The sequence below is a fragment of the Halichoerus grypus genome, chromosome 5, assembly GCF_964656455.1.
Source record: "Halichoerus grypus chromosome 5, mHalGry1.hap1.1, whole genome shotgun sequence".
Taxonomy (NCBI): Eukaryota; Metazoa; Chordata; class Mammalia; order Carnivora; family Phocidae; genus Halichoerus; species Halichoerus grypus.
Genome location: NC_135716.1, coordinates 93,913,405 through 93,936,183, shown reverse-complemented (window position 1 = coordinate 93,936,183; position 22,779 = coordinate 93,913,405). Strand labels below are relative to the sequence as shown.

At 38.1% G+C, this 22,779-nt stretch overlaps 1 protein-coding gene and 1 pseudogene across 3 annotated transcripts in view; one reads left to right on the top strand and one right to left on the bottom strand.

Annotated features, from left to right (window-relative positions):
* MAGI3 (membrane associated guanylate kinase, WW and PDZ domain containing 3) overlaps window positions 1-22,779 on the top strand; it is a 237,077-nt gene that overhangs the window by 54,970 nt on the left and 159,328 nt on the right. The gene's annotated exons all lie outside the window — the stretch shown is intronic.
* LOC118533314 (small nucleolar RNA SNORA62/SNORA6 family) lies at window positions 19,197-19,330 on the bottom strand (annotated as a pseudogene).

The following is a 22,779-nucleotide window of genomic DNA, read 5'->3' as shown; positions in this document are numbered from 1 at the left end:
ATCAAAAGCTGGAGAAAGCGAGGAGGCGTGGACTACAGTAATGGCTTAACTGTTCTCCTAACCACAGTCCCGCCCTTGCTCCAGCTAGGAGAGAGATGGGACGGTGTCGAGTGGGGGGGGGGGGGTGGCGATCAGACCAATAATCATTCTTCAGCTTTTACCTTCACGAGGGAGGAGCATGCTGCTCCCTCCCATAAAATTAGAGACGCACCTTCCACAGTAGCTGTTCTGCCGCTGCTGTGTGATCTGACCTAGCACTGAAAACAGTCACAAGGTGTGTTTATCGCTTCACTGAGTTGAAGCAGCGAACAAGCAAGCATGGTGCATTGTTTTCGTCCCTACTGGTAAGGGCCAAGAGTAGATCAGTTATGTCCTTATTGTAGAATTATTTAGGTGCTAACATCTTCAAAATGGCTTTTCATTTTCTTATCTCACTGGCTTAAGAATGCTTACAAAAAACTGCCGCAGCTCCTGACTACCCTCCCCCACCTCACCCCCCCCCTTACACCCGCCAACACACCAAACAACAAAAGTCAGGTAGACAGTTACCTCTAGACAGACAGCAGCAAAACCTTATAATGTCATTGGAGTCCCTCTGATAGTTTGATGGCTCCTGCTGTTTTCTGTGAAGGACCAAAAGCTCCGGCTTCAACGGCCCAAAGTCAATGTTATTCTTAAAGCCACTGCTGCTCCTCTGGTATCTCATTGGGACGTCCCCTGCCACCTTCGTCACACTCAAAACAACAGGATCCTCTTTAGTTCTGCCTCCTGCCGCCCAGCTTCCTGGTGTTGGAATTTTTCAGTTGTTAGACCTCCTTCCACCTGCTCACTCTATTGGTTTTGGACTGATTGGGGAGAAAAGGGAAACTGAACCATGGAGCTCTTGCCGCTTTGCCAGTGATGAGGGGTTATGTTCCTCAAATCCTCATTTGGGTCCTAGAGTGGAATTTGCTATAGAAGCAGTGGTATGAAGGACGTTTGGGTTATATACTATCATTAGTTCTATAGCTCATTTACAGTATGGAGACTGACATGAGATCTAACTGCCATTATCCGTTATTCCTATTCAGAAATAGTCTGTGATTTCCAACCAGTTTGAAAGCAAACACTTGGAACAGTGTGTAACATGAGTTGAATGGCCAATGTTTGAGCTTCACCTTTCTGCATGTTGGTAGAATGCTGGAGTAACACTTGTCCAAAGTGAAAGAGCAGGAGAAGCTAAGGAAATGGATAACACGTAGACTGGTTAATTAGTCCCTGTATAAGAAAAAGCAAAGGGCACAGAAAATCTGAGTCTTGGATGCAGAATGTGCTAGATTCTTTCCTGTATATACCTTGTACAGTTTTTTCTTTTTAATATTCGTATTTTGAAGGTTCAGTTATTTTTCCATTAGAGCATCACTCAGCTTAGAGATATATATGTAAAGAATAGTGTCCGATTATTGCATGACTCGGATTGAGTTTCATGCTTTGGCTCAACTATGTTTTACAAATTGATGTTAATGCCAGATTTTCTACAACTTAGATTCACTGAATGGTTTTTAGTTATTCAGAAGCCACTGATAATTTTGTAAAATAATAATAAACATAATGATGGTGATCAAGTTCAGCTTCCAAATATTGAGAGGCATATATGCTTTACTGTGAAAACTTTTAGCAACTGTTTTGAGGTAGAATGAACAAAAGGCAGAAGATATGTTGAGAAGCAGATGTTGTATGACTAAAGTACCCAGCTGTGTACTAACAAAATGAATCTCATGCCAATTAGTTAACAATTCTTTGGCAGTCAGAGACATATGTAAAGCAGTAAGCACAGCATGGGGAAATTAAAAAAAAAAATTAAAAGCATTTTCTAAGCTTAAAACATTGGCAGTGTCTAGTCTACCATCTGTGTTACTGAAAAGTTGATTTTGTTGTGGGTAAGTCATACCAAGGTCACTTCCAAAAAAAAAAAAAAAATTGGTTAACCCATAGAGTCTTCATTCTCAAGTTAGCATCACGTGTCTTGGCACTTTGAATTAGTGAAAAATGTTATATCAGTAAAGTAAATTTCACTTGGGTGCATATAAATCTAAATAATTTTATATTGGCACTTCTGTATGTCTGTTATGAAACAGTTTTTTTGTTTGTTTTGTTCTTGTTCAGTTCTTGTTTGAATTTTTTCAGGTCAAATCTATCAGTTATTTTAAAATTTTCTATCAAAATGCTTCTTGGCCCAATTTAGATGTATAACCATTTAAATACAAAGGAAAGCGCCACTGACCCTTCCTGTCATGGTCCTCGGGTAAGAAAGGGCGGGGTTTTCTCATCCTAAAAGTCCTCCTCCCTTGACTGAATAGATGGTAGTCTGTAGGATGGCCTACTTAAGCTAAAAGTTCACTCTTTAGTACTTAAAATAATCTTGTTCCATTTTCTCTTACAGGACCAAAAATTGAAAATTTATACTCATAGATTATTTCTATATACTACATCAGCTCTTTGTAATTAGTTTCTTTTGGCTCAGCAATTTTCTTCCTCAGTAATTAGAGATGTTGCAAACCACAACATGGGATTTTTCTTAGAAGTAAAATGAAATATCTTAAAACTTTATAGAAATCAAGGCTGATATAATTTGTCTGAAGTGAAAACAAAAAGTATAATCAAACATTTATTAATGTGTGGGTGTGATGAAATTAGGCTGCACAAAAATTAATAAGCTTTGGTATTCATATTCTTATATTAATGGTGTGCAATATTTTTCTTTGATTCAAGAACTAAATGAAGATAGTTCTTCTAATACTATGGGTCCGGAAGGAGATTCTTTCATTAAAGCATTAAAGTTTCTTTATATAGAACTTATTTTTTTAAAAAGACTTATTTATTTATTTTAGAGAGAGAGAGTTGGGGTGGGGAGAGGGAGAGAGAGTCTTAAGCAGACTTTTCACTGAGCGCAGAGCTCAATGCAGGGCTTGATCTCATGACCTGAGCCAAAACCGAGATTAGATGCTTAACTGACTGAGCCACCCAGGAGCCCCAATATATAACTTATTTTTAAACTAAAAGCTAGGATTCTGAGGGCCTTGGCAGCCCACATAATTTATAATATTGTTCTGGTTATGATATCTACAAAAACTTTTGGTCATTGGCTGGTCTTGTTTTTGCCTATATAGCTTTGCTTTTGATTGGAGTTGAAATGTTTTATGCACAGAATGTGGTAACGTTTGCCTTGTTGAGTACTGAGAGAGAAACTTTGTTTTGGTTAAACATCATTCTGGTAGTACCATATGAAGCTTGGATTGGAAATGGACAGAGAAGGCTGCATGCAGTCAAAGGAGTGAATTATAAAAAGAAAAAGGAAAGAGAGGGAAAGTAGTGGTCATTATTGGCATTTAGAGATTTACTACAGGGTCTTTGAGATACTCCATTAATTCATACAGTGTCTTTGTGAACTGGGGTCTTATAGAGAACTATAGAAAGAAAGCTTCTGGGGTGCCTGGGTGGCTCAGTTAAGTGTGTGCCTTCAGCTCAGGTCATGATACCAGTGTCCTGGGATCGAGCCCTGTGTCAGGCTCCCTTGCTCATTGGGGAGTCTCCTTCTCCCTCTACCCCTCCCCCTGCTCGTGCTCACTCTTGCACACTCTCTCTTTCTCTCTCTCAAATAAATAAATCTTAGAAAAACATATATAAAAAAAGCTTCTTATAATTGTTACTGTCTCTATAATTTATTTCTCAAAATGAACAAAACAAATGTTAAGTTTCAGTAACAATATATTTACTTGATTAAAAACAATTTTTAAATTATCATTAAAGAGAAATTTTCATATTTAAAATTTGTCATGTCAGTTGTACTCTTTTAATTTCAAAAAAGATAAATAAAAATTATATCATCATTAAAATAATTTGAGTTTTCCTAAAATTCTGTAGTTACTTTTTTTTTTTTTTTAAAGATTTTTTATTTATTTATTTGAGAGAGAGAGAATGAGAGAGAGCAAGCACATGAGAGGGGGGAGGGTCAGAGGGAGAAGCAGGCTCCCTGCCGAGCAGGGAGCCCGATGCGGGACTCAATCCAGGGACTCCAGGATCATGACCTGAGCCGAAGGCAGTCGCTTAACCAACTGAGCCACCCAGGCGCCCCTGTAGTTACTTATTTTTTAAAGAAGAGTTTTATTTGTTAAAGATTTATTTATTTATTTTAGAGAGAGAGAGTGTGTGTGCACAGGAGTGGGAGGGGCAAAGGGAGAGGGAGAGAGAATCTCAAGCAGACTCCCGAGCCTGACATGGGGCTCGATCTCACAACTCTGAGATCATGACCTGACCCGAACCAAGAGTCAGACACTTAACCGACTGTTGCCACCCAGGTGCCCCTAAAGAAGAGTTTTAATAATATTTGTTGAAAACCTGTTTATAACTATCACCACTACATTACATTAAATCCTTTTAATTTTTATCCCAGTAATTTCAAATTTTCCATATCACAAGGATGGGGATAGAAGGAAGTTTTATATAAGGACTCAGTTTTGTTAAGCAAATGAAGAGTATGAATAGCATTTATTTTTTTATTTTTTGGCTGGGTACAGTATACTTTATTGATGGTACATGACAAGGTAGGACTCCCCAAGCCCCTCCCCTTCTTTAGGGATCTGGGATAGAAACTGGAAACTGTGGAGGTCAGGGGATTCTCAGTTGGGGGGTGAGTTGGGGCAAGGACTCCCCAGCATCTGACAGCCTCTCTCTTCCTCTTGCTCTTGCTGGGGCTGGTGGTCCAGGGGGGCTCTTATTCCTTGGAGGCCATGTGGACCATAATGTCCACTACTTGGTTGCTGTAGCCAAATTCATTGTCATACCAGGGAATGAGCTTGAAAAAGTGGTCATTGAGGGCAATGCCAGCCCTGGCACTGAAAGTGGAAGAGTGGGTGTCACTGTTAAAATTGCAAGAGACAACCTGGTCCTCAGTGTAGTCCAGGACGCCCTTGACGGGGCCCTCCAATGCCTCTTTCACCACCTTCTTAATGTCATTGTATTTGGCAGCTTTCTCTAGGCAGATCCATGCCTGACACATTGCAGGTGGGGACACAGAAGGCCATACCAGTGAGCTTTCTCTTCAGCTCAGGGATGACCTTTCCTACAGCCTTGGTGGTACCAGTAGAAGCAGGGATGATGTTCTGGGCAGCCTCTTGATCGTCATGCCACAGCTTTCCAGAGGGACTGTCCACTGTCTTCTGGGTGGCAGTGATGGCATGGAGTCATAAGTCTTGAGTCCCTCCATGATGCAAAGTTGTCAAGGATGACCTTGGCCAGAGGGGTCAAGCAGTTGGTGGTGCAGGAGGCATTACTGACAATCTTGAGGGAGTTGCCATATTTCTCATGGTTCATGCCCATCACAAACATGGTGGCATCAGTAGGAGGGGCAGAGATGATGACCCTCTTGGCCCCACCCTTCAAGTGAGCCCCAGCCTTCTCCATGGTGGTGAAGACCCCAGTGGACTCTACAATATACTCAGTACCAGCATCACCCCATTTGTTGTTGGCCGGATATCACTCCTGGAAGATGGAGATGGGTTTTCCATCGAAAAAAAACAAATTTCCCTTTCTCAGCCTTGACTGTGCTGTTGAATTTGCCATGGGTGGAATCATCCTGGAACATGTAGACCATGTAGTTGAGGTCAATGAAGGGCTCATTGATGGTGACAGTATCCACTTTGCCAGAGTTAAAAGCAGCCCTGATTGACCAGGCACCCAAAATGGCCAAATCCATTTACTCCAAACTCCACTATCGTGTCTTGGGGACTCGGCTGGCACTGCACCAGAAGATGCAACTGTGTGTCGAATGTGGAGGAGGAGAGAGCCAGCATTTAATTTATTAATGTGCTCATACTGTGTATATCAATGACTGGTGTGACTTTTGGGATGTTTCTTCATTTTGTGGGTCTTCGTTTTCTCACCTGGAAAATAAATGGCATCATATATTATATGAGCTCTAAACTTTGTATTTAGGAGACAGTAGATTTTTTATTCAGTCCAAATCCGATAGCAAGGTGTTCAAGGCCTTTCATAGCTAGAAATCTTTAGTTATATTTTAATTTACTTTCACAAATCCTGTTGTAGTATTCACCATTCTCTAGACTTACAGATTGGGCCGCAAGCAGAAATGTAGTATACTTAGCTAATCTCCACGCTTATCCCTATTTACAGTTCTTCCTGTATTTCCTATCCTGGTCAGTGGGATTACTGTTAACCTTGTCATCCTATGTAGCAGGCTCAGTGCTAAGTGCTTTACATGCATTCTTTTCTAATTCAGCCTCTTGACAACCCTATGATATGTCGGCACTATTATTACCTCCATTTTACAGAGGAAACGGAAACCCGTAGAGATGAAGTCATTGCCCGGCATACACAGCTGAAATGAGTCAAAGCCAAACCTCTCACCCAGGAGTGTTTTCAAAGCATATGCAAGCCTTAATTTCTAGGTGATATTGCCTTCTCTCTATGCAGCTCCCAAGTCCTGTTGATTCTACCTCGTAAATAAGACTTGAGAGCCTTTCCTCATCTGTCCTTCCCTTGCCCTTACTTTAATTTAGATTCTTCATCCTCATCATCCAGACTATTGTGTGAGTCTCCCGTTTGGTCTTCCTGTACCTCTTCTCTCCTTGTCTAACATAGGAGTAGATGATTCAGATCATTTAATGCTTTCCTTACTACCTATAGGTTAAACTATAAGATTCTCAACATTTGTAGTCTGTCCCCAGTTTATATTACCTGCTCACTTTCATCTTGTATTATACTGTAGACTCCTTGAGTCTGGGGGCTAATATCTTTGTATTCCTTGCAATATTGTGGACATAACTGCTTAGAGAATGGTTGTTGACTTAATGAGGTAGACCTGGGCAGGTTCTTAGCTTGGCAATTCAGAAAATACTTTGCTAGAATTAAAATGAATTACTCTGTGTAGTAGCTATAGTAAGGTTATTTTAGTATATTAATAATTCACACATTATTATTTTCATGTAGTAATAATTCATATAGTCCTCCAGTAATATTAATTTGAATTAATCAGATTTTAAGTTATTACCTACAGTTGTTCTGAGTTCCTGTAGAATTCTTTTTTCCAGAAGGGAATTAACAGAATTGAGACATAACAAAAGCTTACACATTAGGTTTTGGACATTTATTGTGGTACAGAATAAAAATTAACAGTCATTGACTTCTTGGTAGAAATTTGATTGAGTCAAAAATTTATGTTATTTACTTTGTGTAAGTAAGTCTGTAATCAGGATCTTTTACGGTATTCAAAATGTACCAATGATTCATGAACCACCCCTAGAGATAATGCAGATAACTGGTGTAATCCTATACTTGGTTTTGTTTTAATTTGCAACACGTCTTTTTAAGTCTTTTTAAATCTAAACTTTTGGCAGATACATTGAAACATGGTAAAAGTTATTGGCTGCCAGTTGTGACATTTTTTTAATAGAAATGTTTACATCATAAAAAGTTTCTTAACAGATGTATAGGTGGGTAAGTTTTCATGATAGATAAAATATTTAAAATAGGCTTCATTTAATATCTCCGTAAGTGTCAATAACTGTATTTTTTGTGTGTTTATTCATGACTTTTAAAAATCGAGGTATAATTCACAAACAGTAAAATTTACCCTTTTACAGTGTGCAATTCAGTGGCTGTTAGTATATCCACAGAGCTGTATAGTCATCACCGATCTATAATTCCAGGAGATTTTTTTACCACCCCACAAAGAAACCAATGCCCATTAGCAGGCACTTCCTTTCATGTCTCTGGCCAGCCCCTGGCAGCCAGTGATCTACTGTCTGTCCCTATTGATTTGCCTATTCTGGACATTTCATATGGATTTACACAATATGTGGCCTTTTGTGTCTGGGTTTCTTTCACTTAGCATGTTTCCAAGGTTTATCAATGTCGTAGCATGTATTAGTTCTTCATTCCTTTTTATAGTGGAATCCTGCTCCATTATATGGCTTTACCACATTGTGGTCATCCATTCATCAGTTGATGGACATTGGGAGTTTCCACTTTTTGACTATTACAAATAATGTCATTATGAACATTTGTACACAAGTTTTTATGTGAATATATGTTCTCTTTCTCTTGGATATAATCCTAGCAGCAGAACTGCTGAAATGTGGTAAGTCTGTATTTAGCCATTTGAGAACATGCTAGACTGTTTTCCAAAGTGGCTGCAATATCTTGCATTCCCACCAGCGGTGTAGTGTATGAGGAGTCCGATTCTTCCATATCCTCACCAACACTTGGTATTATATGTCTTTTTGATGATAGCCATTCTAGTGGGGGAGAAATGATCTAAGATAAGTGAGTTTCCTTATAACATAGTATTAAATTAATGAAGGTAATAATTATTTTCCAGTTTGCAGAAAACTAACTCAATTTACATTTTCTTCTATAATTATTAAATAATTGAAACCTATTAATTATACCAGCTCCAGATACATAAAATTAAATGTTCTTTAAAAAGTTGCACATGTAAATGTTTCATAAATGTTTCTGGTACTCCATCACCTAAATACATGTGAGAACTACTGTTTTTATACACTTAAGGCATAAGTGCTTAAGCTCACAGAACTTGCTTTTTCTTTCATTGTTCATGTTGATTGTGAAAGAACAATTCTTTTGTCAATATATTCACATTGATTCAAATAGGATTAGAAGTGTAATTGAAAATAGCATTTTAAGTCTTTCCTTTTAAAAATATGCAAATGTTGCATTTTAGTAGGTTCACATAAATGGGTAAAGCAACTTTAATGAAAGGAAAATAAGCTATAATAAGAAATGTCTTGTGCTAGTTTTGGTAGTATTCACTGTATTTTAAGTAGACAAATACTAGTAAAGAATGAGCAAATAATGCTTTTAATCATTTTCTTCAATTGGACCGAGATAGAGCCAAGAAGCTTCTTTAAAGGCAGTTAATGAGAGAGAAGGCAATTAGAATACTTTGAATGGTTCTCTGTGCTAAAAGTCATACTTGGGCTTTTTGTTGATTTGTTTTTTTTTTTGTTTTTTTTAGGGGGGAGCATATACAGCTAATTTGACTAATTTTCTCAAATATTTCTTGAGGATATATGTAAGAATAAGGATCAAGTTTTAATATTAGAATAGGCCTTGTGCATGGGGTAACATGATTACTGTAGTAAAGATCCTTTCTTTACCCAAGCTGCTGATTGGGAGTTAAGTAGACCTCAATCCATGCCTCTCCTTTAATAGTACTAATCACCAGTGTTCCTAAGGTTGTAAGAGCATAATTGTCAGTATTCTCTTACATAATGGGTAGGAAAAGTTGTTTTAATTGATAAATAATCTGTGTGTGGTAGTACATCTATATTCTTTTCCTTATTTGTTAGTAGGTATGATGTCCTGCAAGCTAATCTTATAGCCTTAGGTTACTAAGACATGTCTGCTCGGAATAATAGTGATATTTCTTCATATAGATAAACCTCGTTTCTTTTAAAGTAATGATTTACAGGGTGTCTGGTTGGCTCAGTTGGTTAAGCGACTGCCTTTGGCTCAGGTCATGATCTCAGGGTCCTGGGATTGAGCCCCGTGTCAGGCTCCCTGCTCAGCAGGGAGTCTGCTTCACCCTCTCCCTCTGCCCTTCCCCCCTGCTCCTGCGCACACTCTCTCTCTCTCAAATAAATACATAAAATCTTCAAAAAAATAAAGTAATGGTTTATGGTATTATCCAAATGCATTAAGAAGTTTTCTTTTTTTCATTAAGTAATCTCTGTGCTCAACATGGGGCTCAAACTCACAACCCCAAGGTCAAGAGTCACATGCTCTACTGACTGAGCCAGCCAGGCGCCCAATCCAAATGCATTTTTTTAATGTTACATTAGTTGCTTAAAAGAAAAGAACATTTGCAGGGGCAGATGGCAGTAATGTGACATGCTGGATGGTGAAGGATCAGTGCTAACATAGGTGCCTAGGCCAAATAAAATGGATAAGGAGGAGCTGATCGTGCTTGAGGATGAGAGTGACATCACAGTGGCACGGCAGATGAGGCGTGAGTCCTGAGTTTCCCTCATTCAGTCTCATGTTAGGGCAGGTAATGAATTCTTTGTAAGTGTTGTATTACATTTGGGGTGTGTGTGTAGGCTTCCATCCTTAAGTCGTATAATATTAAGAAAAGACAAGATAACCTATCTAGAAGATTTGGGGGTTGGAGCTACATTTTTCATCATTGTAACATTTTAGGGTTATAATTTCTAAACAATTGGAAGGATATCCATCCAGAATAACTTGGAAATTCTGGGGAGATTCTCTGCAAATATATTATTTCTTTCAGTCAGTTCAGTTAATATCTGTACTCAATTTGCTGATTGTTTTTTAGAAGAAAAATGTATCTGCATAAGTGAAATTGGTTTGGCCTTTGTATTTAGGGAGGCTCTTAAATTTTGTTATCAGGATTAGGTCAGTCTATAGAATGAGCTGATTAACTTTATATAAGGATTATGTATTATTTTAGGCTTTAACTTCTAAAAATGAACTCATCCTAAATGACTTTGAGGGTATATAGATAAGTGACTGTTTTTTCCAGTCTCTGGCTTTGAGTCTCTTCAAATAGTCTTTGTCTTCTTGAAATACTTTTTGTAATGTATGTTTTCCTAGAGCCAAAACTCTGTAGATTTTTAAATCTTTAAAATAAATTTGTATACAGTATTATAGACTTTTTTAAAAAAGATTTTATTTGTTTGTTTGACACAGAGAGAGAGCACAAGCAGGGGGAGCAGCAGGCAGAGGGAGAGAGGGAAGTAGGCGCTCCGCGCTGAGCAGGGAGCTGAATGGGACTCCATCCCAGGACCCTGGGATCATGACCCAGCCGAAGGCAGACACTCAACTGACTGAGCCACCAGGCGTCCCAGTATTATAGACTTAAAAAAAATTTCCCATATATGCAGTTATATCACTCTTTCATTTATGATGTTCCATAAGGCTCACTTTTTGATACCAGTCTTCCTAAAAGTGTCATGATGAAGATCACTACAAGGACAATGTTTAACTTGAGGTTTTTGTCCCTCATAAAGAGATAGACATCCTTCAAGGAGGCTTTTTTGAGGCTGAGATGGGCAGTACAGTCAAGCAGGTATATTCCCCTGGGGATATAGAATGAACAGGAGAAAATCCTCCTAAATATTGTTTCCTCTGTATAGTGGGATTGTGGGTAGTTTTAATTCTGTAACATTTTCTTCTCTATTTTGGTTCATTTTCTACAGAGAAAATAAACACGTAGTAGAAATAAACGTGATCTTAACTGCCAGGGCAGTGTGTCTATACACAGTAGTTTTTCCTCTCTGCCCATCCCCCATTGTCAGTCCCCCGACTGGTTAAGCAAAAATGAGGATGGGTGCATAATGAATGTTTCTTCATGATTGCTTTCTTAGCTCACAACAGGGATTCTGAAGTATTCCATTTCATAAAGTAGCCAATTATAGACATACTGAAATCATCATTTTTTTGCTCCTGGAAGGATGGTCTTTGCTTACAGAGAGGAGAGAGAGATCACAGCGTCTTTCTTTCCTGAGCAGAAGTGTAAACTGTTGACTTCTCTTTCTCCTGCAAAGAGAGGACCTTGCTTACTTCTCCCAACTTCCCCTTTCAGGAAGAGGGAGGAATAAGAGAGGAGATAAACTGAGTATAGTTAGTACTGACTGCAATAATGTTCCAATCCTGGAGATCTGGTGTGCAATTTTTAGGTAGTCAAAGTATGTAGCCATAAGGGATTCTATCTGGGAATTAAAGTGCAGTGAAGTCATTTGGCATCAGTTCATTTTGGAGTTTTGAGACAATTGACTGGCTTATTGCAAAATTTTAATTTGAAATCTGTTTTGAGGATTGATGACCTCTCCGAAAGATCTCTCTGTAACTATTCCATTAGGACATGAGATTTAGCCAAGTATTGATGTGTTAATTATACTGGATTAGCTTCTGTGCATACACATACACACGCACTGAAATCTCATTGTCCTCTAAAAATGTTATTTTTTAATTATTTGACCTCTTTTTATATACTATTAAGAGACATTAGGATGCAAATGCGGTACTGTGAGTTTTACCTCAACAATAAAGGTATTCTCTTTTTTCTTTAATCTTTAAGAGTATACCAAAGCCTTTTGCAGTGACTTCTGATACAGGACAATCTCTTAGAAGTACTGCTTTAATATTTTATAGTGACAAGGAGAGTCACAAACACTGTAGTTATATATTTTTTTCCTCTGTTGATTTAAGTAGGATTATACAACCTCTAGGGTGATGTGCCAATTCAGCAAAATGGCACAGACCAAAAAGTAAGGAGGTTAATGTAAGATGAGGGAGAAACAAAAAAAAAATAGGACAAAAGAAAACCCAAGATGAGAAAAATTCAGTGAGGAAGTTTTACTCAAGTACACGAAAAGAGTTTTTTTCCTCACTACCCCCGAAGAATATAGCAGGAATTTTTACTTTGATTATTCATTATTAAGCAAATAAAAGTAGTGGCCAGAATGGATTCTTTTAAAAATCCCAATAAAATACAGGAACCCATAGCAAATCTAATAGAGAAAAAGAGAAGGAAATGAATTTACAAATCTAAAAAGGAATACTAGGGGAGGCGCCTGGGTGGCTCAGTCAGTTAAATGTCTGACCCTTGATTTCAGCTCAGGTCATGATCTCAGGGTTGTGAGACTGAGGCCTGTGTTGGGCTCCATGCTGGGTGTGGAGCCTGCTTAAGATTCTCTCTTTCCCTCCACTCTGGAAAACAGTATGGAGCTTCCTCAAAAAGTTAAAAATAGAGCTACCCTACAACCCAGCAATTGCACTACTAGGTATTTACCCAAAGGATACAAATATAGTGATCCAAAGGGGCACCTGCACCCGAATGTTTATAGCAGTAATGTCCACAATTAGCCAAACCATGGAAAGAGCCCAGATGTCCATCGACAGATGAATGGATAAAGAAGATGTAGTAAACGTGGTAAACAATAAAAATCAACTCCTCTGTGAAATTCCCTTAGCTGGCTTCCATTGTTCGCAAGGTAAGTTACCTTCTTCTTCCTTCAAATCGTGTGTGACTTCTCCCTGCCTCTCCAGGCCTGTGGCCTTACTCCTTTGCTTCCTGCACTCTAGCCAGACCGATTTTTCTGTTCGTCTCACACACACTGTCCTCTTTCACTCCAGGACTTTTGTACATCCTACTTGTTTTGCCTGGAATGCTGTTAACGCTTGTTTTGAGCAGTTAATTTCTTTGTATCTTTAGGTTTTAATTCAAAATTTCGTGTCCATGGGGAAACTGTCCCTTAATCTTTACAGACTTGGTTTGGGTATTTATGTCATATGTTTTCATAGTTCCCTATACCTTCTCATCATATACTTAATGTGTTAACAATGATTGTGATTATCTGTGTCTCTTTTCCCCCAACGAGACTGTAGTCTCTTCGAGGGTAGCGTTGATGGCTGTTTGGCACACCATTGGAACTCTCGTGCCTAGTGCAGAGCTGGGTACTTAATAAATACTTGCTGGATGAATAAATACCTGTATGGTCAAATAACTTTTCCATTTCTTTCATTATGAGAATTACCCATTTTGTCCAAACAAAACAAAACAAAACTAAACGGGTTTATGGACACGTTCTTTCAAGCTTTTCAGGAAATCATTTTCTATATTAAACTGTTTCATAGTATACCTGTATACATATGGAAAGCTATTCAGTTCATTCTGTGCCGATATCAAATTTGACAAAGCACCAAAAAGTAGTTATTATAGACCTAGTTCAGTTATGGGAAGCCAATATGAAATTCTAGCAAATCAGATTCAACAGGATATTAAAAGAATAATGTCATAATCAGATAGAATTTCTCCATTGAATAAAAAATGTGTGTGTATATGGGGTCAAATATGAAAAACTATATGAATCTCAACCAATGCCAAAAGAGTTTGATAAAACTCAGTATTTATTCTTTAATAGGATGAAGATTACTTTAGTTAAAATTTTTAAAAAAGAATTTCTGTCAAACCAATAGCCAACATTATGCTATATATTGAATGCCTGAGACATTTCTGTAGAAATAGAATAAAACAAAGCCTCAATAATACCACCATTAGTTCACTTTTTGTTTTGTTTTTGCCAAGGTCAAGACAACATAATGAAACATAACAGAAATTAGAAGCAGGATTTATGGAAAAATAGATACAGTTTCCATTATTTGCAGCTGGGATGATTATACCTAGAAATGAGAAAATGAAAAACTTAGAATAGATATGAATTCATGTGAAAGTTGACATTGGATAAAAGATAAGGTTAGTGACTTTTCTATAACATAAAAAGGTAATGTAGTGAAAAAGTGCTCCATGTACTATAGCATCAAAGAATACTTTAATGAAAAAAATAAGGCTAATCAATGAAGAAAATTATAAAATTTTACTGAAAGATAAAGAAAATTTTAATGGAAAGTCATACGATGATCCTGAATGGGATGGCAGAATAAAAATATGCATGCTTCCAAAATTGGTTAATATTCACTGTGCCAGAATCCCAAAGTGTTTCTTTTGACATTTGGCCAGAAAATTTAAGTTCATTTGGAAGAATAAATAAAGGATAAAAACAAAGACAATTTTCGGTGAACAGTAATTAGGAGGAAATAGTATTACCAAATACCATTTTTTTAATAAAAAAGCAATTTAAACAATATAATACTGAAGAATAAGCAAACCTATCTGAATAAGCCCAGAAAGACCTTTCACTGTATGTAAGAAATTAGTACATGCTTTTAAAAAGAAAATGCTGGTGGGGTGGCAAAAAAAAATTTTTTTTAAATAAATAAGTAAATAAAAAGAACCTTAAAAATCAGGCAGTTCGCTTTGTAAAACAAAAGATGTATGAATGTTCAATAAGCATATGAAAAGATCGATATTATTATTATTATATTATTAATTATCAGGCAAATGCAAATTAAGACTCCAATGAGATACTACCTATATATACCCATTAGAATGGCTAAGTTAAAAAACCTGACAATACCAACTGTTGATAAAGATACAGAATTCTCATTAATCACTGGTAGAAATGTAAAATGTTACAACCACTTTAGGAAACTGTTCAGCAACTTCTTTTAAAAAGTTAAACATACATCTAATCGTACAGTCCAGCTATTTCATTCCTATTTACCCAAGAGAAATGAAAACATATGTTCACTCAAAAACTGGTCCACAAATGTTCATATCAGCTTTAGCCACATTAACCCTTACTACTAAGATCTGTTCTTTGCTCACAACACTTCTGACACCAAATGTGGTTTTTCCACGTCAAGTAATTCTCCAATTCTCTGCAGATACCAGATGGGAATTCTACAATTTAATTCAATTCTGACAGTGTCTACAAGTTAGCACAGACCTCCTGGTTAAGGGTTCAGGCCCACATGACTGCCCCCTACTTTAGGCACCAATCACATGTAGTGGGTCCCCAGGTTACCCACACTTCAGCCTGACCTGGCTACAAATTGGGGGTTCTTAACCCCCTTCTCAGCTTCTGTAGTTTTTGTTATATCATGGCTTATCATGGCTTATAGAACTCCTTGAAAGGCTTTACATATAATTACTGGTTTATTATAAAGGATACTATAAAGGATACAAATGAACATCCAGATGAAGACGTATGAGAGATCTGGGAGTCCCAAGTACAGGAGCTTCCTTCCCCATGGAGTTTGGGATATACTACCCTGCTGATACATGGATATGTTCACCAACCTTGAAATCCTCCAAACCCCATCACTTGGGGTTTTTGTGAAGTCTCCATTATGTAGGCATGATTGATTAAATCATTGGCTGTTGGTGGTCGAACTCTGTCTCCAGGACAGACGTCAGGGTTAGGGCTGGTAGTTTCAACCCTCTAGTCATATAGTTGGTTCCCCTGCTAACCAGCCCCCATTCTGTAGCTATCAAGGAGACCATGGCAGTCATTTAATTAACATGAACTCAGATATGGTTGAGAGGGGGCTTATTATGAATAACAGAAGATGTTCCTGTCACCCTTATCACTTAAAAAATTCCAAGGATTTAGGAGCTTTGTGCCAAGAACTGGAGGAAGACCAACAAAATATGTATATTTTAATTGAGGTATAATTGACATATAATGTGCACAACATATTGATTTGAAATTTGTATACATTGCAAAATGATCACAATAAGTCTAATATCTATCACTGTACATAATTATAGAATTTGTATGTGTGTGTGATGAGAACTTTAAAATTTACTCTTAGCAATTTTCAGATATGCAATACAGTATTATTAACTATAGTCACCATGCTGCACATTACATCCTCATGACTTCTTTATTTTATAACTGGAAGTTTGTACCTTTTGACCCCCTTCATCCATTTTGCCCACCTCCTTGCCCCCTTGCCTCTGGCAACCACCAGCCTGTTCTCTGTGTCTATGAGTTCAGTTTGTTTCTTTGCTTAGATTTGACATATAAGTGAGATTATATGGTTTTTGTCTTTCTCTGATTTTTCTTTTTTCTTTTTCTTTTTTTTTAAAGATTTTGTTTATTTATTTGACAGAGAGAGACACAGTGAGAGAGGGAACACAAGCAGGGGGAGTGGGAGAGGGAGCAGCAGGCCTCCCGCAGAGCGGGGAGCCCGATGCGGGGCTCGATCCCAGGACCCTGGGATCATGACCTGAGCCGAAGGCAGACGCTTAACGACTGAGCCACCCAGGCGCCCCTCTCTGATTTATTTTTCTTAGCATAATGCCCTCAAGGTCCATCCATGTTGTAACAAATGGCAAGATTTCCTTCTTTTAATGGCTGAATAATATTCTATTGTGTAAATATACCACATTCCCTTCATCCATTTATCCACTGATGGACGCTTAAAGTTGCTTTCATGTCTTGAAAATGTGTATTTCTTTTTTTTTAAGATTTTATTTATTTAGTTATTTGAGAGAGAGATCACAAGTGGGGGGAGGAGCAGAGGGAGAGGGACAAGCCAACTCTTCCTGAGTGCAAAGCGTGACGTGGGGCTCGATCTCATGACCCTGAGATCATGACCTCAGCCAAAATCAAGAGTCAGATACTTAACCAAATAAGCCACCCAGGCACCCTAAAAATATGTATTTATTATACCACAATATCCCAGACCCAAACTGAAAACAACCCACGTGTCCATCAGTGGTTGAATGGATTATAAAAAGTGGTGTAACTATCTAGGGGATATACCACTATTCAGGAATACAAGGGAATGATCCAGTGAGACATGCAACAGTGTAAATAAATCTCATAATTATTATATTGAATGGAAGATGCCAGGCTCTAAAGACTTAAACTGTTAAGATTCCATTTATATAAGATTCTAAAAACTGCTAACTTACAGAGAACAGCAGATCAGTGCTTGCCGAGGGACTGAAAAGGAGTGTGAGAAACCTTTTGGGGGTCAAAGAAATCTGCTTCTTGATTGTGGCAGTAGTTTCATAGATACATACATCTATCAAAACTCTTTGAATTGTACACTTGAAATGGATGCAACTTATATATGTATGTCTGTATTGTATGTATCATGATATATTGTACGTTTCTAGGTTTCTCTCTTCTACCATATCCTGTTTGTCAGCACATCCTATTGACTGTACTTTCAGAAAATATCCAGAATTCAATGACCTTTTGTTATCCCAGTGCTACTCCTCTAGTCCAAGCCTCCAGGATCTTTTGTTTAGATAATTGTTCTAGACTTTCAACTGGTCTTGAGATGCTACACCTGCGTTCGGTATATCAGTAGCTAGAGTCATCATGTTGAGGCCTAGGTCTAGTCATGTCACTGTCCTGCTCAGTACCTTGTATGATATTCATTTTACTTAGAATAAGTCCATCTTACTGGAGTTCTTACAGTGGCCTTATAGGAACTTAAAGATCTGGCTTCCTGATACCTCTCTGACCTCATCTCCTGCTTTTCTCCACCTCATGCATTCCAACTGTATTACCTTCCTTGCCTTTCCTTGAGCATTCCAGGCTTTGACCTTGCCTTCCCTGTAATATTTTCCTGTAGACATCTATGTGGCTATTCCCTGACTACTGTATTTAAGTCACTGCCAGCCCCCAACACTACCACCTACTTCTCTTCTCTGCTTTATTTTTCTCCGTAGCACTTATTCCCAGCTTAACGTACTTTGTTGCACTTATTGCTGATTTCTTTTGTTTATTGTCTTTCTCTTTTCCCTGTCTAGGGTGTAAGCTCACTGAGGGCTGGGAATTTTGTACCTCCTCCCACACCAGCTATTTTCATATAGTAGGCACTCCACACATGTTTGTGGAATGAATGAAATGCTTTTACTTGCACTACGTACAAATCAAGTTCACAGTGAAGCTCACTGAATAGATGAAAAGTGGGATATGCTTCTGAAGCAAGTTACTGTAAAGTTTCTGTTCTTTACATTTTTCGGTGGATATTCTTCATAAAATATGGAATTTTAAGGAATTGTTCAATTAGGGAATTAATTTGATATGTAGTATTTTCTGTTTCCTTGTTTGTAAAAGGAGGTAGGTAGACTGATCCCTAAAATCCCTTTTTGTTTTCAAAGTCTGTGACCCTTTTAACCTGAACCCTTGTGGTTTGGGGCTGCTGAAAAACTACCTTTTAGTTTCTCTCTATAAAGAGAGATTAGTGCCTTTATTTCTTTCAGTCTTTATTCCTTTTTAAAAAATCCCTATAGCTCTGTTTGGCAAGGAAGTGGTTAATACTAGGAGCAGGGTGGCAATTCAAGGGACCAGAGCTTATCTCAGCAGCTGGGCTGGGAGGGAAAGAAACCGTTTCAAATGACTAAGAATGGCCAAGATGTAATCTGAGTAGGAATCTGGACATACTTTTCTTTTGTCTACTGATTGAGGAATTTAATGGGGGTTATGCCCCAGAATTTAGTTTCAAATTATGAATGTAAGTCAGGAGAGAAAGTAGAATTTGATACATTACATTTTATAGATAGCAAGGACTTTGTCCTGTATATAGATGGATTAAAAATTTTTTTAAAGGCATAAAAAAAGAAAGAACAGCAGAAGACACAGCTCTTATTCCTTTGGGCCCTATCTTAAAAAGAAGGATGTACTTAAAACAAAGAATGCTTTTACTGAAAAGTGATGAGTAATACAAAAGATACAGTAAATTGTTTTCATGATCTAGAGTGCAGTTCTTTTTTTTTTTTTTTTTTTTTTACTAGTAGCAAGAATTACTATCAAACTCCACCCATTGGGCCAGAGATCCTGTGGTGGTAGTGAAAGCCTTGCCCCTCCTGTAGCGTACTACCTACACTTGTGAGTTCTTCAGCCCCAGTGGCTAAAAATGCAGTTCTTTTTATAGTCTTTAATTTCAAGGTAGTATTGATCGTTGGGTTACAGATGTTTTAAGTTTCACCTACCCTTGCTTTTAGGATGTAACTAGTTTTATAGGCTTATATCAGTTCTTGTTTCACTAATTTGGGGAAGCATAAAATGCTGTTATCATTGATGGGTTTTGGTTAATGTATCCATCACTTTTTAGGAATATGTTTCATAGGATTATTATTTTTACGTTGCTTTTCCATCAAAAGTTCATAAGAGATGTCTTGAATATTTTCAGTACACTAACACTGTTTTCTTGAAATACCTAGATATTTGTAACAGCTAATATGCTGAGAATGAAAACAGTGACAATGTCACTTAGTCACAGTCAGTAGGTCAGTAGAACACATGCTATAAGTTGTTTTTCTGATAGTACAGATGTTTTTGAGCTGATTCATCCAAAGGCTTTCCAAGCCGCCATGTGCTTCCTAAGTTGTGTTTGCTGCAGGTTGGCTTGGTAGCGTGCAATCATGAGTTAGGGGAGAAGAAAGAGCCCAACCAACCCCTACATTGTTCTGAGCCATATTTTTTCTTTTCAATGGAACTAAACCAATATGAATGTTGAGAGAGATCAAAATTTGGCAGCTTTTCAATTGCTTGATGTTTATAAACAGGCTTTCTTCAGGGAAAGGAATTTGGAGGAGGGCAGAGATGTTATTCTCTTTTCTTACATACCTGCAATGTCCTATTTGACCCACACAGATTAAACATTTTAATACTATGGACAGTCTATTTGAGTTTGGGACTGTATGACAATAATGGATTGATATACAAACATTTCTGTACCTTATACGGTAAGGAAAATTGAGTAAGTGTGGGTGTGGAGGTAATGTGCTGACCTACACACTTCTCATCGTGTCCTCAGCAAGGAGTTTATGGTAACTTTCACGGATTCCTGTTTGTTGTTTAAATGGCCAGTATTTATTGAGTACCTATTAAGTGCTAGCCCCTGTTCTTGGTGGTAGGAATGGAGTGGTGAACACGGTATTTTCTACTCTTTTTTTTAAAAAAGATTTTATTTATTTATTTATTTATTTATTTATTTATTTATTTATTGAGCATGTGGGGGGGAGGGGCAAAAGGGGGGAGAGAGAGAGAATCTCCAGCAGTCTTCCCACTGAGCGTGGAGCCCGACAAGGGGCTTGATCTCACGACCCTGAGATCATGACCTGAGCCGAAACCAGGAGTCGGACGCTCTACTGGCTGAGCCACCCGAGATAGTTTTTGGTCTGCCTTCAGCTCGGGTCATGATTCCAGGGTCCTGGGATCCAGCCCTGCACCGGGCTCCCTGCTCAGTGGGAAGCCTGCTTCTCCCTCTCCCACGCCCCCTGCTTGTGTTCCCTCTCTCAGTGTGTCTCTCTCTCTGTCAAATAAATAAATAAATAAATAATCAATCAATCAATCTAAAAAAAAAGATTGTGTGGGGCGGGTAGATAGATAATAAACATGTATATAAATAAGATAATTTTATTTATTTATTTATTTATTTATTTATTTTTAAAGATTTTATTTATTTATTTGAGAGAGAGAATGAGATAGAGAGAGCATGAGAGGGGGGAGGGCCAGAGGGAGAAGCAGACTCCCTGCTGAGCAGGGAGCCTGATGCGGGACTCGATCCCGGGACTCCAGGATCATGACCTGAGCCAAAGGCAGTCGCTTAACCAACTGAGCCACCCAGGCGCCCAGTAAGATAATTTTAATTATCAGTAAGGTAATACTGATAAATATGGAGAAGATAAAACAGGTTTTGGTAGATTGTGAAGGTCATAGGGTATGGTGAGAGCTGTTTAGCTAGAGTCAGAGAAGGCTGCATTGAAGAGGTGACTTTTGGATTGGGACCTGAAGGGGTAAAGATGAGGAAACCACGAGAGGCCATGTATAAGAACATTCCCAGCAGAAAAAACTACAAGGTGATAATAAACCTGGTATGTTCAAGGACAGTGAGCCAAGGGGGAGGAGGAATAAGAGATAAGGTTGGAGAAATAGCCAGGGTCACATGGAGACTAGTAAGTCACAGGAAGGAGTTTGGATTTTTAAAAATGTGACAGAAAACATTTGTAGGGTTTTTCAGAGTGAGGTGTTTATAATCCGTGTGGAAGATAGACAAGAGGACAGCAGAGAATGGAAGCAGGAAGATCATGTAGGACGCTGTTGCTAGTGTCGGGGGGAAGATGGTGGTGGCTTAGATCACCATGGTTACAGTGGAGATTCAAGTAATGAAGCCAGTGGAAATTGGCAGAGAGACGGGAATGGTATGAAGGAAGGAGTCAAGGATGACCCTAATTTTTTGGTGTCAGTAACTAAGTGCATAGTGGTGCTATTTGCTGAATTGGGCAAGTCTTGAAGTTGGATGTAGAAGTGTAGGTTGAGGACATATTAGCCCTCTGTACACCAACAAAAATAGTCATCATCATTTACCATCTGAATCCATTGTACCCTTTTTACTTTCAATTTTATATTTTTAAGTTATTTTACAGATAATGTTTAGAAGTACATATACAGGAATAATGAAGATAGCTTTATTAGAAATGTTAATAAGAATTTAAACATATCAAACTCAACTTTAAAAATACTTCTTTTTCCCAGCAATTTTAGGTTCATAGTAAAACCGAGTGGAAAGTACAGAGCTAACCCATATGCCCCCTGCCCCCACTCATGCACAGCCTCCTCCATTACCAACATTCCCCACCAAATTGGTGTATTTGTTACAATCGATGAATGCGCATTGACATATTATCACTGAAAGACCATAGTTCCCCTTAGGGTTCACTTTTGGTGTTGTATATATGATGGGTTTGGACAAATGTACAATGACCCTTATCCACCATTATAGTAAAATACTCAGTGCTGTGCCTGTTCATTTTTCCCTCCCCCATAAACCCTAGCAACCACTAATCTTTTTACTGTCCCTATAGTTTTGCCTTTTCCAGAATGATGAGAAGACAAGCCATAGAGTGGAAGAAATAATTTGCATGATAAAAGCCCATTGACCAGAATGTCATATAGTTACAATCATACACTATATAGGCTTTTCAGATTAGCTTCTTTCACTTAGAAATATGCATTTGAGGTTCTTACATATCTTTTTATGGCTTGGAAGCTCATTTATTTTTAGTGCTGAATAATATTCCATTATCTGGATGTGCCACAGTCGGTCGATTCACCTGCTGAAGGATATCTTGGTTGCTTCCAACTTTGGGCAATTATGAATAAAGCTGCTCTAAACACTTGTGTGCGTAACCTACATGCTTAGGCCAATTTGTGTGGGTATAAGTTTTTAATTCCTTTAGTTAAATATCAAGGAGCAAGGTTGCTGGATCATATGGTAAGAATATGTTTAATTTTGTAAGAAACCTCCAAACTCTCTTCTAAAGTCACTATGCCATGTTGCATTCCCACCATCAGTGAAAAAGAATTC